Raw genomic sequence first — 14,490 nt, 5'->3', positions numbered from 1 at the left:
GGAGGAAGGGATCATCAGCTCTCCATGAGAACAGCTCCTCTTGGGAGGTGAGCCAAGGCTATGTACGACCCCACCACCTGTCCTTCTTTACCTCTGGGTCACAGGACTTCCTCCCAGCATCACCCTGCCCTGCCTCACCAACAGTAGCTTCTTGTTTCTTCTGCCCAGCAGCTCCTTCCCCTAAGGTCAAGGGCAGACCTTGGCAGTCTGGGTAACTGGTCATGCAGAAGGCTGTCCGCTCTCCTTCCCTCTGCCCCCTTGTGGGCTGAACCAGTCCAGGCTATGGGCACACACAAAAGGGATCAGAAAAACCTAGGGGAGAAGCCCCCAGGATGTGGGAGAGCAAGGAAAGCCACAGGAAAAGAAGAAAGCAGCAGCTGTTTAGCTCCAACCCTGGAGCAGGATCTTAGATCTAGTTCCTATCCTAGAATGAATCCTGCCACAACAAGAGAGGAATTCAGATCAAGGGGGAGCCTGCAGTTCTGTCACTCTATATCTACAGAGCCATCTAGCTAGCTAACAATGGATGAAGACAGCACTTCTAACCAAGGTCAAGCCCACAGTTGTTTTGTACAGACCCAAACTGGAGTCCAGAGCAGGGAAAACTAGACTAGGAAGCAGCAATCAGACTTAGCCCTGGATCAGACAGTTGTGGTGAATAAAACATTCAGGAGACATTATTTCTGGGTAATTAGTCATTTTGTTAATTATGGCTAGTGAATAATTAATATAAGGATAGTCGTTTGGCCTTCTCCTGTAAATCAAAGACCCTTCCTCGAGGCCTGGAGTGGATTTCCTGACAGGTGGCAGTTGACTCTGTGTAATAATTAATGAGAGAATGAATAGTATGTAAGGGGCTAAAATTCTACCTATACTATCTAAAATCTAATGAGTGGTCGCCAATAAATTATAAGGTTTAGCAAGAGTATTTAAGTGTTTAAGTATTTATTACAGAGCATTAGGATCAGAGGGAAAGGTAAAAACCTAACTATTTCTAAGAGACCCCATCATCTGATCCACCATGACGAGGTCAGGAACCGAAAAGAGCCAGAACTCCTCTGCCAGCATCCATTTCCTACTTCGTGTCCTCCTCCCAGAAATGGGAGGCTCCTCAAGTTGATTGGCTGGTAGCCTTGATAGTACCCATGAGCAAACGTCACTTCCTGATGCCAAAGAAAAGCCTCATGGCCTTGCCCTCAGAGGCCTTCTCCTCATGGCAGAGTCTTCCTACAGTAAATCTCCAGCAGGTGGTATCATTCCAATGACCTAGAGAATTTGACGCCAGTAAGTGTCAAGTGTCTGAGACTGGATTTGAACTCAGGTCCTCCTGAATCCAGTGCCAGTGCTTTATCCACTGCGCCACCTCGCTGCCCCCCACATTGCAAAGTGTAAAAGGAGATTTTGCAGTTTTCACAAAGTATCCCACATAATCTGATAACCTTATGTATTGGATAAAGATACCCATTACATTTAAATTACTGTATTCCACTGATGTTACAGCACACCCAAGGCAGTTTGACATAAAGCTGCAAACCTGATTTGACTCTATGCTATCCAATTTAGATTTTTAAAAACACCAAAAAAAAAAAAAGACATGTGCATAAGGTTGTAATTAAGAGCAGGTAAGAGAGGATGAATAAAAAAAAGATTCCATAAAATAATGTCAGAACTAATGAAGTTCAGAATAAGATGAGACTTTGGAGGAAAACTAAAGACAAGAGAAAGTTTTTTTTTTCTCAGCTTTGTTGAGGAAAAGAAGGAGATCAGAAGGGGCATAACATTAGTGTTTATAGCTCAAGATGGATGCTATGATGATAAAAGATGAAGAAGGAAAGGTAGAACTACTCAGCTCATACTTTGCTCCCCTTTTCTGCCAAGGAGAATGACCCTTGCCCTAGAAAAGATTGAACAAAAAAGTTAATAGAAAGTCAACACTCAAGACTGGGCAGCTAGGTGGCGCAGTGAATAAAGCCCTGGCCCTGGATTCAAGAGGACCTGAGTTCAAATCCAGTCTCAGACACTTGACACTTACTAGCGTCAAATTCTCTAGGTCCAGATAAACTACAGCGGAATAATAAAAGAAATGGCAAATATGATTGATGAGTCAATAGCATTCCAGGCAGGTTTTTCCCATTCTTCAGGCTTGGAGAAGGGCAAATGTTCAGAAGTGCAAAAAAGGGAAGCAAATGGAGCCTGCAAACTATAGGCCAATGAGTTCTGGCAAAATTCTAGAGCATATTATTAACCAATGATCTCAAAGAGCCAACCTGGCTACATCAAGAATAGTTCATACTAGGAAAATTATATTCCCTTTTTCTGATAGGATTACCAGACTGGAGAAATGGGTGGATGTTGAAAACAAACAAATTTAGCTTTGATATAAGGAAAACATTAAAAAAATTTGAGCTATCCAAAATAGAATATATTACAAACAAAACATAGTTCAAATTAGAAGAAAAAGAAATAGGAAAAATTCTTTTCAGCAAATCTATCAGAAGATTTTGTAGTTTATAAATGTACATATATGTAAACTATATATGTATATACATATGTATGTATGTATGTATCTGAAAAAGAACCTAGTACCTGATAAGAAGCAGAAGTATGGAGCTAGAAATGGATAAAACATGTGTTGCTGACATACCACAGCACTCCACCCCACGGTATTAATCCCATATTTGAATCCACTTCCTCTCATGGGGTTCTATCGTGGGAGCCTGAAGCCTTTTTCTTTGGTTATAGAGATGAGAATAGATGAGGTCATTTAACTTTCTCTGCTTTGAATACTACTTTGTTTTTATAAGCAGCAGCAAGCATCAACCACCTAGCAATTACTGTGAAGGTGTGCTTCTGAGGGGGAAACATCCCCAGAAACGGGATATGACTAATTCTGAAACAGGTGTTTTTCTAGAAGCACAGTCCTTGGCCAGAGACTTAGAGATAACAAAACAATAAAGAGAATTGTAAATCATTTTATACTACTTCCCAGAGTGGAAAAGGAGCCTTTACACAGAGGGAAACTCATCTGGCAATAAACTATTGTTCATGAGATGTTCCTTCAGAGTTGTTTTAATTTGCATATAATTTATTAGTGTTTTGGAACATTTTTTTCATGTAATTGTTACTGTCTTGCATTTCTTATTTTGAGAATCACTTGATCCATTGACCATTTGTTTACTGAGAAATTATTCTTATATATTTGAATCAATTCATCATATATTTTGGATATGAAAAATTTATCAGAGAAATTTACTGCAAAGATTTTCCCCAGTTAACTCTTTTCCTTCTGAGAAGTGCATTTACTTAATTTGTACAAGCCCTTTTTAATTTAAAGTAACCAATTTATCCATTTCATCTCTTTCAATCCTTATTTCTTTTACTGTCAAGAATTTCCCCCCTACTTATTATTGTGAATGGTATCTATCTTTCTGCCTGTCTAATTTATTTGCAACAAGTCTTTTTATATCTAGGTCCTGTGACCATTTAGATTTTATTGTGGAATATGGGGTAAAATGTTTATCTAAACCTAAATTTCAGTTTTCTAAGCTGTTTTTGTTAAATACTAATAGTTTGGGTCTTGAGTTTATTAAATACTATGCTACCATGTCCATTTGAGCTTGGAAAAAGTCTGTCTTTAGTTGTGTCTATGATGGAATCTTGTTTAAGTGAGCTATATTCATGAAAGACATCTTTGAGGCTGAATTTTGTTCTCATGAGCTAAATACCTATGTTTCAAATATGTGCTTCTTACTTTATGTGGGTACTTTGTTAAGTGACATTCCTCTCTAAGATGTACTCTGGACTTTTCCCTTCGTTTCTCAAAATCTTTTTCATCCTGGAAGCTCACTTGGAAATTCACACCTCTGTACCTCCCCTCTGCAACTTCCACCTGATTGGGATTTCAGGTGGTCTATTTCTTATGTAAGGTTTACCACTTTCACTTTTTCTTCTAAGCTATTTATTCTCTTAATTCTTTCCTCAAAGCTTTTATTTCATTTTTTAATCTCTTGCTCCATTTCTTTTAGGTATTCACGTAGTTCTGAAACATGTAGTCATGAGAAATCCTGTGGGTTTTTTTCTCTGAGTCACTGCTTCCAGTTATAACTGTTTCTCTCCCCTTTTTAGTGATCTCTAAATTTTCAGTATTTTTTTTGATACTGGTTAGTGTTTTCATTTATTCACTCATTCTTTCAACTTTAGTTCTTGAATTGGGACTTTGCATCAGAGCCAGGCTTTGCTTTTGGGTGGGGCGGTGATCCCTGTTTGGTCTCAACCTGGATCTCCTTGTCCTCTCTTCCACTTCCCAGTGTTAGTCATCAAAAATCTTTTAGGTTTAGAACAGTGAATCATCAGGGGCCTCTCTGGCATCTCAGGACAAAATGTTAAGGAATTTATCTTTAATTCCTCCCTTTCTATGGCTCCTTCCCTGCTGTCTATAATATGTCCATGTCTCCCCATCTTTAAAAAACCCTCACTTGATCCAACCACCCCAATAGCTTTTATCCTATATTTCTCTTTTTCTGTTGTGTGAACACCAGTATAAATCAATTCCGAACTCATCAACAGCAGTGTAAATGGATTCCTATATGAATGTTCCAGCTCTCTTTGCTCAGCTACAGTTAGTCACTCATCTCCAATTGTGTCCTGGACATCTTGAACTGGATGTCCCATAGGTATCTTAAATTGAACACATCTAAAAGAGAACTCATTCTTCCCCACACCCCAAACTTTCCCATTCTCAACTTTTTTTATTTAAAAATAAATACATTGATATCTTTTGTTTTGTTTTGTTTTAGTGAGGCAATTGGGGTTAAGTGACTTACCCAGGGTCACACAGCTAGTAAGTGTTAAGTGTCTGAGGCCGGATTTGAACTCAGGTACTCCTGACTCCAGGGCTGGTGCTCTATCCACTGCGCCACCTAGCCGCCCCTATCTTTTGTTTTTTACATTACCAGAAGTTCTCCCAGTGTCATTCTCCCTACCCCAAGAGCTATCTTATATAAAAATGTTTTTAAGGAAGAGGGAAAAAATCAGTAAAACCAATTGGAATATAGAAAAATATGAAAATATTGGCCAACTCACATAGTGTAGGAAGGGAAGTGTGTATGAACTGATCATAATTTTTATTAGAACTATAGTTTTGCATTTCCGAACCTGGGTTTGTAGAAGGTTCAGGCTGGCTGGCAGTGCTACTACCCTCAGTGAGGTGTATTTGTATCCAAGGAGTTTCAAAGACTAAAATAAAAGGACAAAAGGTGTTGCATCAGCTTTCAATTCTCTCCCATTATTTAAACTAATTTTTGAGATCTAGTAGACAGATTCTTCCTCCTTAGAAATTTCAGTCTCTAAGCTATTGTCTGGGTCAAGTAGCCTTTGCATGACTGGGAGGAGGGGAGGAGTGATTCACCATTTTATTAATCAAATTTATTTTTTTGTTTGTTTTATTGGGGTCATTTTAATTTTTCTTTTTTAAAAGAAATATTTATTTTTAACATTCTTATCTTTTTAAATTTTGAGTTCCAAATTCTCTTTCTCCCTCTCATGCCTTCCTCTACCCATTGAGACCTCAAGCAAATATGACATCAATTATACATGTAAAATCATGCAAAAGATCTTTCCATATTAGCAATATTTTTTAAAGGCAAGAAAAATAGTGATAAAATTATACTTCAATTTGCACTTAGAATTAATCAGCTCTCTGTCTTTAACACTTGATCATGATTGCAGCTTTGCTATTACAGTGTGCAATGATCAACTAGTTCTATTCCCTTCATTTCACATCTTTTCATATGGGTCTTGCCATGTTTTTCTGAATATTCCCCTTGATTTTCCCCCAGCACAATTTTACTCTATCTCAGTCATATGCCACAACCTTTTCACCCATTCTCCAACATTCCCTCTGTTTCCAATTTTTTGCCACCAGAAAAAAGGTTTCTATAAATATTTTGGTATTTGTAAATACTTTTCCTTTTTCTTGTTGTCTCTGGCATACAGACCTAGTAGTGATATTACTGAGTCAAAGGGTATACAGTTTTATACCCCTTTGTGCCTAGTTCCAAATTGTTGTTCAGAATAGTTGAACCAGTTCACTACTCTACCAGCAGTTCATTAGTGTACCTATTTTCCCCTCATCTCCTCTAGCATTTGTCAATTTTAGGTTTGAGGTGGTACCTCAGGGTTGTTTAAATTTGTCTCTTATGAATAGTCACTTAAAGTTATGAATAGTAATTTAAAGCATTTTTTCATATTAGTATAGAGAACTATGATTTCTTCTGAAAACTATCTGTTTAGATCATTTGACCATTTACCAATTGGAAAATGGCTCAGTTCTATACTCAGTATATATTTGAGAAATGAGGCCTTTATCAGAAAAACTGAGAAGCTTGATGGTGCAATAGATAGAGTGCCAGACCTGGAGGTTGGAAGACATCTTCCTGATTTCAAATCTGGCCTCAAATACTTATCAGCTATGTGACCCTGCACAAGTCATTTAACCCTGTAAAAAAGATATAACCGCTAATCTCAAAAATTATATCACTGGAATTATATGAAAAAGTATAACTATATGAAAAATTATAACTTTAGAAAAATTATAAGTGGGCCATAAGTCCTGCCATGGTCGCCATTCAAATGTAAAAATTATTACTAATTTAGGGCCCTAATCTGTAGACTTTTGACTGGCTGGCTGACTGCTATAAATTTCCTAAGCCCGTCTATTTAGGGCCCTTTAAAATTTCCCACACAACTGCTTCTCCCAAATTGATAAGCAAATGCCTCTTTTAATTAAATAATCAAAGCAGAGTTTATTTATAAAAATAAATGTAAGAGATAAGGGTAAAGAAATGCAAAGTTATACTAGACCTGACTGCTTTCCTGCCTGTCTCTCTCCAGCCCACAACTTTCTTAGCATCCTCAGCTCTCCATCCCGTTGTCTCTCTAGCTTCTCGCTAGCTTTCTCCATCCCCTCACTGCAAAAAGCCCCCCTGCTTCACTCTTTAACTTCTCTCTCACTACTGTAGTGACTCCCCCCGCACCCGTTTCTGTACTGTCGCGACGACCCCCCAAAGCGCTTCTTCTCTCACTGACCTTCTTCCTCTAGCGTCTCTACCTCCCAGGCTATATAATCCTCAAATCTCACCTCAAACCTTGGGCTCCCTGTGCCCCCATACACGCCAAGCTAATTGGCTGGCTAGAGGCTGCGGCTGTGGGGCTCCAGTGAGCTGTGCGCACCACACCCAGGGCTTGAAGGGCCTGTGCCCCTTTCTGTATGCCCGGGACCTCAGGACCTCCACACGGGCTGTGCTGTGCCACACCTGGGGCTAGCCTGGGATCTCCAGGGTGTATCCCCTCAGGGCAGAGGGAGCTGGGGCTTTTCGCAGCCATCCACCCCAGCTCAGAGGCCCCCCCATAGCTGAAATGGAGGGGGAGGGGCACCAGCCCATCTTATACAGAGAAAAACCCTGAGGACCTAAGGCTTTTTAATCTCAGCCCAAAGGCAGGGTCCCCAAATCACAGAAAATTCCCATAACCCTGTTTGCCTCAGTTTCCTCATCTCTAAAATGAGTTGGAGAATGAAATGTTAAGCCACTCCATTATCTTTGCTAAGAAAACCTCAAATGGGATCACATAAAGGCAGACATGACTGAAAAACAACTCATCAAAAAATCATAGGAACTTGCTGAAAAAATTTTAATTTTACTTCATTGTCTATGCTATCTTTTAAAGTGAGGCAATTGGGGTTAAGTGACTTGCCCAGGGTCACACAGCTAGTAAGTGTTAAGTGTCTGAGGCTGGATTTGAACTCAGGTACTCCTGACTCCAGGGCCGGTGCTCTATCCACTGTGCCACCTAGCTGCCCCCTATGCTGTCTTTTAATGAAATGTAGTTTTACTGATAATCCCTTTTAATTAGGTCTGGTTTTGCTTTTTTTCTTTTTTTACTTTGTTTTTTTCTGAGATCATGATTGCTGTTCTTGACTGCTTTAAACATTTTCTCTTTGACCTGGAAGTGCTAGAATTTGACTATAATATTCCTTGGAGTTTTCATTTTAGGATCTATTTTGGGAAGTGATGAGTGGATTTTTTCTATTGCTTTTTTACCTTCTGAACCTAAGATATTGAGGCAGTTTTCTTTCAAATTTGAAAGATGAAAAATGATGTCAAGGCTTTTTCATTGATCATGGTTTTCAAGTAGTCCAATAATTCTAAAATTATCTTTCCTTGATATATTTTCTAGATTAGTTGTTTTTCTGATATCTCGCATTTTCTTTGATTTTTCATTCCTTTGACTTTTATTATTTCATCATGTCTCATGGAGTCAGCTTCCACTTGTCCAATCCCAATTTTTAAGGAATTATTTTCTTCAGTAAGATTTTTATAGTTCTTTTTCAATGTAGTCAATTCTGTGGGGTTTTTTTTAAGGAGTTCTTTTCTTGAATGAATTTTTGTACCTCCTGATTTGTCAGGCAATTGCCATGCATTGCTTACTTAATAAGTTGACATGTTTGGAAGCTTGAGCCTTTATTTCCTCAGTCATTTCATTTTTACCCACCAGTTTCCAAGTCTTTAAAAAAAAAACAAAACCAAATAGAACTGCTATAAACATTTTTGAACATATAGGTCTTTCTCCTACCTTCTTTAATCTCTGTAGGATATATACATAGTCATGGTATTACTGGATCAGAAGGCATATGGACTTAATTAGCTTTTGGGGTATACTTCCAAATTCCTTTCAGGAAGGTTGGACCAATTCATAGCTTCATCAATGATGTATTAATGTTCTTGTTTCCCCTCACCCTTTTTAATTGTCATTTTTTTTTTGTCATCTTTGCCAATCTCGTGGGTATAAGGTGGAATTTCAAAGTTGTTTTAATTTGCACTTCTTTAATAATTAGGGATTTAGAACATTTAAAAATATGAATGATGACAGTTTGTATTTCTTTCTTTTTAAAAATATTATGTTAAATTGATCATATATTTTATTTTTAATTAAAAAAAACTTTTTATTTAAAATTTTTTATTTTCAGTTCCAAATTTTCTTCCTCCCTTACCTATTGAGAAGGCAAGAAATATGACAGCCACTATACATATAAAGTCATGCAAAACATTTCCACATTAGCCACATTGCTAATATATGTGTCTGCATTTATATACATAAATGTACACACACATACATACACACATACATATGTATGGAGGGAAAGCAAGAGTGAGAGCAAGAGAGAGAGCAAGCAAAAGAGAGAAAGCGAAAGCAAAATAAATAAATATATAGAATGTGTTTCACTCTGTACTTATATCAATTCTCTCTCTGGAGATGGATAGCATTTTTCATCATGAGTTCTCTGGAAATGTGATGGATCACTGTATTGATTAGAGTAAGTAAGTCTTTTATTGTTAATTATCATTACAATTTTGCCTTTACGATGTACAATGTTTTTTTTTAGTTCTGATTACTTCACTTTGAATCAGTTCATAGAAATTTTCCCAGGTTTTTTGGAAAACATTTTCTTCATCATTCATTCCCACAACAATAGTACTCCATCACAATCATATACCACAACTTGTTCAGTCACTCCCCAGTTGATGAGTACCCCCTCAGTTTCTAATTCTTTACTACCACAAAAAAGCTGCTATAGAAATATTTTCATATACATGGGTCCTTTTCTTTTTTCTTTTGATCTCTTTGGGGTACAATCTTTTTTTTTTTTTTTTTAGTGAGGCAACTGGGGTCAAGTGACTTGCCCAGGGTCACACAGCTAGTGTTAAGTGTCTGAGGCCAGATTTCAACTCAGGTACTCCTGACTCCAGGGCCGGTGCTCTATCCACTGCGCCACCTAGCTGCCCCTATGATGTTCTTTTAAAAAGCAAAATATACATGTTAGAAGTTCACAATTTCATATGAAATTATCCATTCTATTTTTTTGTTTGTTTTTTGTTTTGTTTTGTTTTTGAGGGGCAATGAGGCTTAAGTGACTTGCCCAGGGTCACACAGCTAGTAAGTATCAAGTGTCTGAGGTCATATTTGAACTCAGGTCCTCTTGAATCCAGAGCTGGTGCTTTATCCACTGCACCACCTAGCTGCCCCCAATTCTATTTTTTTTTAATGTAGAAACCCTCATTTTGTATGGTATCTTAAGTGCAAGAGAAATACATGGATAGAGAGATAGAGAGGAAGATAGAAAGGGATGCTTCAAGAATAGTTAGATGATTATTGAAGTGTAATCTGTAGGGCTCTTTTAGTGGTGATGAGTGTACTGTTCTCAGTTTCTCCTGACAATGTAGCCCAAATTTCAATCATATATTATTTTAATACGATTTTATTGGTCTTTTTAATATCACCATTTCTTTATAATATTGGTCTTTTTCATATCACCCTTGAATCTTTCTTTAATAACTATTCTTTGAAATGTTTTGCATGAATTCCTATGTATAAGTATGATATTGCTTGCCTTCTCAATGGGTGGGGGAGGGGTTGGAGGGAGAGATTTTAGAATTAAAAAAAATTTTTAAATGCTAAAAATTAATTAATTAAAAAAAGAACTTTCCTTTGGCCATTTATCTATGGGGGATATCTCTTGTTCTTATAGAACTGATCTGTTCCTTATATAGGGTGTCCCAAATATTTTAGTACATTTTAAAGCTTTAATAATTTAAAATTGCACTAAAACTTTTGAGACATCCATATTTCTTCTGGGCAGTCTAGGTGGCGCAGTGGATAGAGTACCAGGCCTGGAATTAGGAAGACATCTTCTTGAATTAAAATCTGACCTCAGACACTTACTAGCTGTATGTTCCTAGTCAAGTACTTAATACTGTTTGCCTCAGTTTCCTTATTTGTAAATGAGCTGGAGGAAAAAATGGCAAATCATTTTAGTATTTTTGCCAAGAAAACCTCAAACAGGGTCATGAAGAGTGAGACATGACTGAACAACAAATATTTCTTGTATAGCAGAGAAATTGGCTGCAAAAAAGTTCTTCTCCAAGTCAACTATTTAACTTCTAATTTTAACTATGTTGATTTTGTTAGTGCAAAATCTTTTCAATTTTATGTAAACTATATTTTCCATTTTATCTTCTGTGATCCTCCCTATCCCTTGCTAGGTCATGAATTTTTTCCCCGATTCCTAATTGTTCCTCTAATTTGTTTATATGATCTTTTATATATTCATTCACTTGGGAATTATTTTGGTCTATTTTATCAGATGCTGATCCCAAACTTTTGATTTTTATTGTTATTAATATGGTCTATTCTGTTTAGTGTTTTCATTATATTGAACCAACCCTACAGTCCTGGAATAAATCCTATCTGCCCATGGTAGATAATAATAATAAAAAAATATTGTTCTTATATTCTTTGTTCTAGTAATTTGTCTGATATTTTTATATTGATATGAATTAGGAATATTTTTCTATAGTTTTCTTTCTCTACTTGGTTTCTCTTTGATTTAGGTAGCAAGGCTATATATAGAATTTAGGATTCTTTCTTTTCCTATTTTGACAGTTTATATAATATCGAATTGTTCTTTGAACATTGATGGAATTTACTTGTAAAAAACCATCTGGTCCTGGGGTATTTTTCTTTGGGAATTTATGGCCTATCCAAAATTTATTTTTGGGGGGTGGGGGGAGAAATTGGTTTATTTTGATTCTCTATTTTTTGTTAGGTTAATCTGGCTATTTTCTTTTTTTTGTAAATATTAATCCATTGCATCTAATTCATTCGTTAGCATATATTGAGCAAATAAATTCTGATTTCCGTTATTTAATTTGTTCTGAATTTTCTTTTTCCTTTAGGGTTATCTTTTAAAAACTATTAACCATTTATTAGATTTTTACAAATGTCCCGGGTATATCAGTTCGATACTATTTTTACTTTTGATTTTGTTAATCACTAATTTTCAAAATGTCTTAATATTTTTGATGTGTTGGTTTTCAAGTTTTTTTAGTTGTATGACCATTTCATTAATCTTTTCTTCCTCCCTTGTAGATGAAAGTGTTTATAAACAATTTGTTTTTTTGTCCTGGACTGCTTTAACTGAATCTGTTTCAATATGTCATTTCATTGTCACTGTAAGAATACAATGGGTTTTGCCAACACCCAAAGGCCCCAGCTTGAGGGGATTGATTGGATTGGATTGGATTGACTGAGATTGACTGACTTCCTATGATATTTTTCCTAGGGACCTCTTGATAAGCTGATACCAGTCACCCTTCAATTCTTTTTAAAAATATATATATTTCTTTATTTCATTGAATATTTCCCAATTACACATAAAACTTTAAAAAATATTCATTTAGAAAATCCTAAATTCTAAATTTTCTGCCTCTTGCCTCTGGCTGACCCAATGAGAAGGCAAAAAATATGAATTGATTATACGTGTGAAGTCATGTAAAACATAACCCTTCATTTCTTTTTTTTTTTAACATATAAGGTATTTTATTTTTTCCATTACATGTAAAGATAGTTCTCAACTTTTGTTTATACAAGCTTTACAATTTCAGATTTTTCTCCCTCCCTCCCCTCCCTCCCTCCCCCTCCCCTAGACAGCAGGTAATCTGATATAGGTTATATCTATATATCTATATACATAGACATATATATATATATATATACACACACATATATATATATACACATAATAACATTAATCCTATTTCTGCATTAATCCTGTTATAAGAGAAAAAATCAGAGCAGTAATGCAAAACCTCAAAATAGAAAAAAAACAACAGCACCCAAAACAAAAGAAATAGTATGGTTCAATCAGCATCTATACTCCACAGTTCTTTTTTTTTTTTTCTTGGATTTGGAGATCCTGTTCTATCAGGAGTTCCCTGGAACTCTTCTGTGCCATTGCATTGGTGAGAAGAATATAGTCCATCACAGTAGGTCAACACTCAATGTTGATGATACTGTGTACAATGTTCTTCTGGTTCTGCTCATCTCACTCATCATCAGCTCACGCAAGACCCTCCAGTTTTCTCTGAACTCCTCCTGCTCATCATTTCTTACAGCACAACATTCCATTGTATTCATATACCACAACTTGTCCAGCCATTCCCCAATTGATGGGCACCCCCTCAACTTCCAATTCCTTGCTACCATGTAAAGAGCAGTTATAAATATTTTTGTACATGTGGGTCCCTTTCCCCTTTCCATGATTTCTTTGGGAAAAAGACCTAAAAGTGCTATTGCTGGGTCAAAGGGTATGCACAGCTTTATCGCCCTTTGGGCATAATTCCAAATTCCTCTCCAGAATGGTTGGATCAGCTCACAGCTCCACCAACAATGCATTAGTGTTCCAATTTTCCCACAGCCTCTCCAACATTTATTATCTTCCTTTTTTGTCATTTTAGCCAATCTGATAGGTATCAGGTGGTACCTCAGAGTTGTTTTAATTTGCATCTCTCTAATCATTAGAGATTTAGAGCATTTTTTCATATGGGAATAGATAGCTTTGGTTTCTTCATCAGAAAACTGCCTGTTCATATCCTTTGACCATTTCTCAATTGGGGAATGACTTGGATTCTTATAAATTTGATTTAGTTCCCTATATATTTTAGAGATGAGGCCTTTATCAGAAGTAACTGGCCTCAAAAATTGTTTCCCAGCTTTCTGCCTCCCTTCTAATTTTGGATGCATTGCTTCTGTTTGTACAAAAGTTTTTTAATTTAATGTAATCAAAATCATCCATTTTGCATTTTATAATATACTCTATCTCTTGTTTGGTCAAAAACTGTTTTCCTTTCCAAAGATCTGATAGGTAGACTATTCCTTTCTCTCCTAATTTACCTATGGTATCACCTCTTATGTCTAAATCATGTATCCATTTTGACCTTATTTTAGTATAAGGTGTAAGATGTTGGTCTATGCCTAATTTCTGCCATACTATCTTCCAGTTTTCCCAGCAGTTTTTGTCAAATACTGAGCTCCTATCCCAGAAGCTGGAGTCTTTGGGTTTATCAAACACTGTATTCCTAGTGTCATTTACTACGGTATTTCCTGAGCCTAGCCTATTCCATTGATCTACCACTCTATTTTTTAGCCAGTACCAGATAGTTTTGATAACCCTTCATTTCTTAATGCTAGACTGTGCCCACTCCAGTTACCAAGTGTTATGGCAGATGAGTCCTTGTCCTGACTTCTCCCAGGTATCCTGACAGCAGGACCTTTTTTGCCTCACTAATTCTTTACGATTATATTATTGTCTCCCAATTAGTTTTTTTCCAATTAAATTTTTTTTGGGGTGGGGCAATGAGGGTTAAGTGACTTGCCCAGGGTCACCCAGCTAGTAAGTATCAAGTGGCAGAGGCTGAATTTGAACTTAGGTCCTCCTGAATCCAGGGCCCATGCTTTATCCACTGTGCCACCTAGCTGCCCCCCCCAATTAAATTTTTTTTTTGAGGCAATTGGGGTTAAGTGACTTGCCCAGGGTCACACAGCTAGTAAGTGTTAAGTGTCTGAGGTCAGATTTGAACTCAGGTACTCCTGACT

Source organism: Dromiciops gliroides, chromosome 2, assembly GCF_019393635.1.
Source record: "Dromiciops gliroides isolate mDroGli1 chromosome 2, mDroGli1.pri, whole genome shotgun sequence".
Taxonomy (NCBI): domain Eukaryota; kingdom Metazoa; phylum Chordata; class Mammalia; order Microbiotheria; family Microbiotheriidae; genus Dromiciops; species Dromiciops gliroides.
This window is presented reverse-complemented; position numbering follows the sequence as displayed.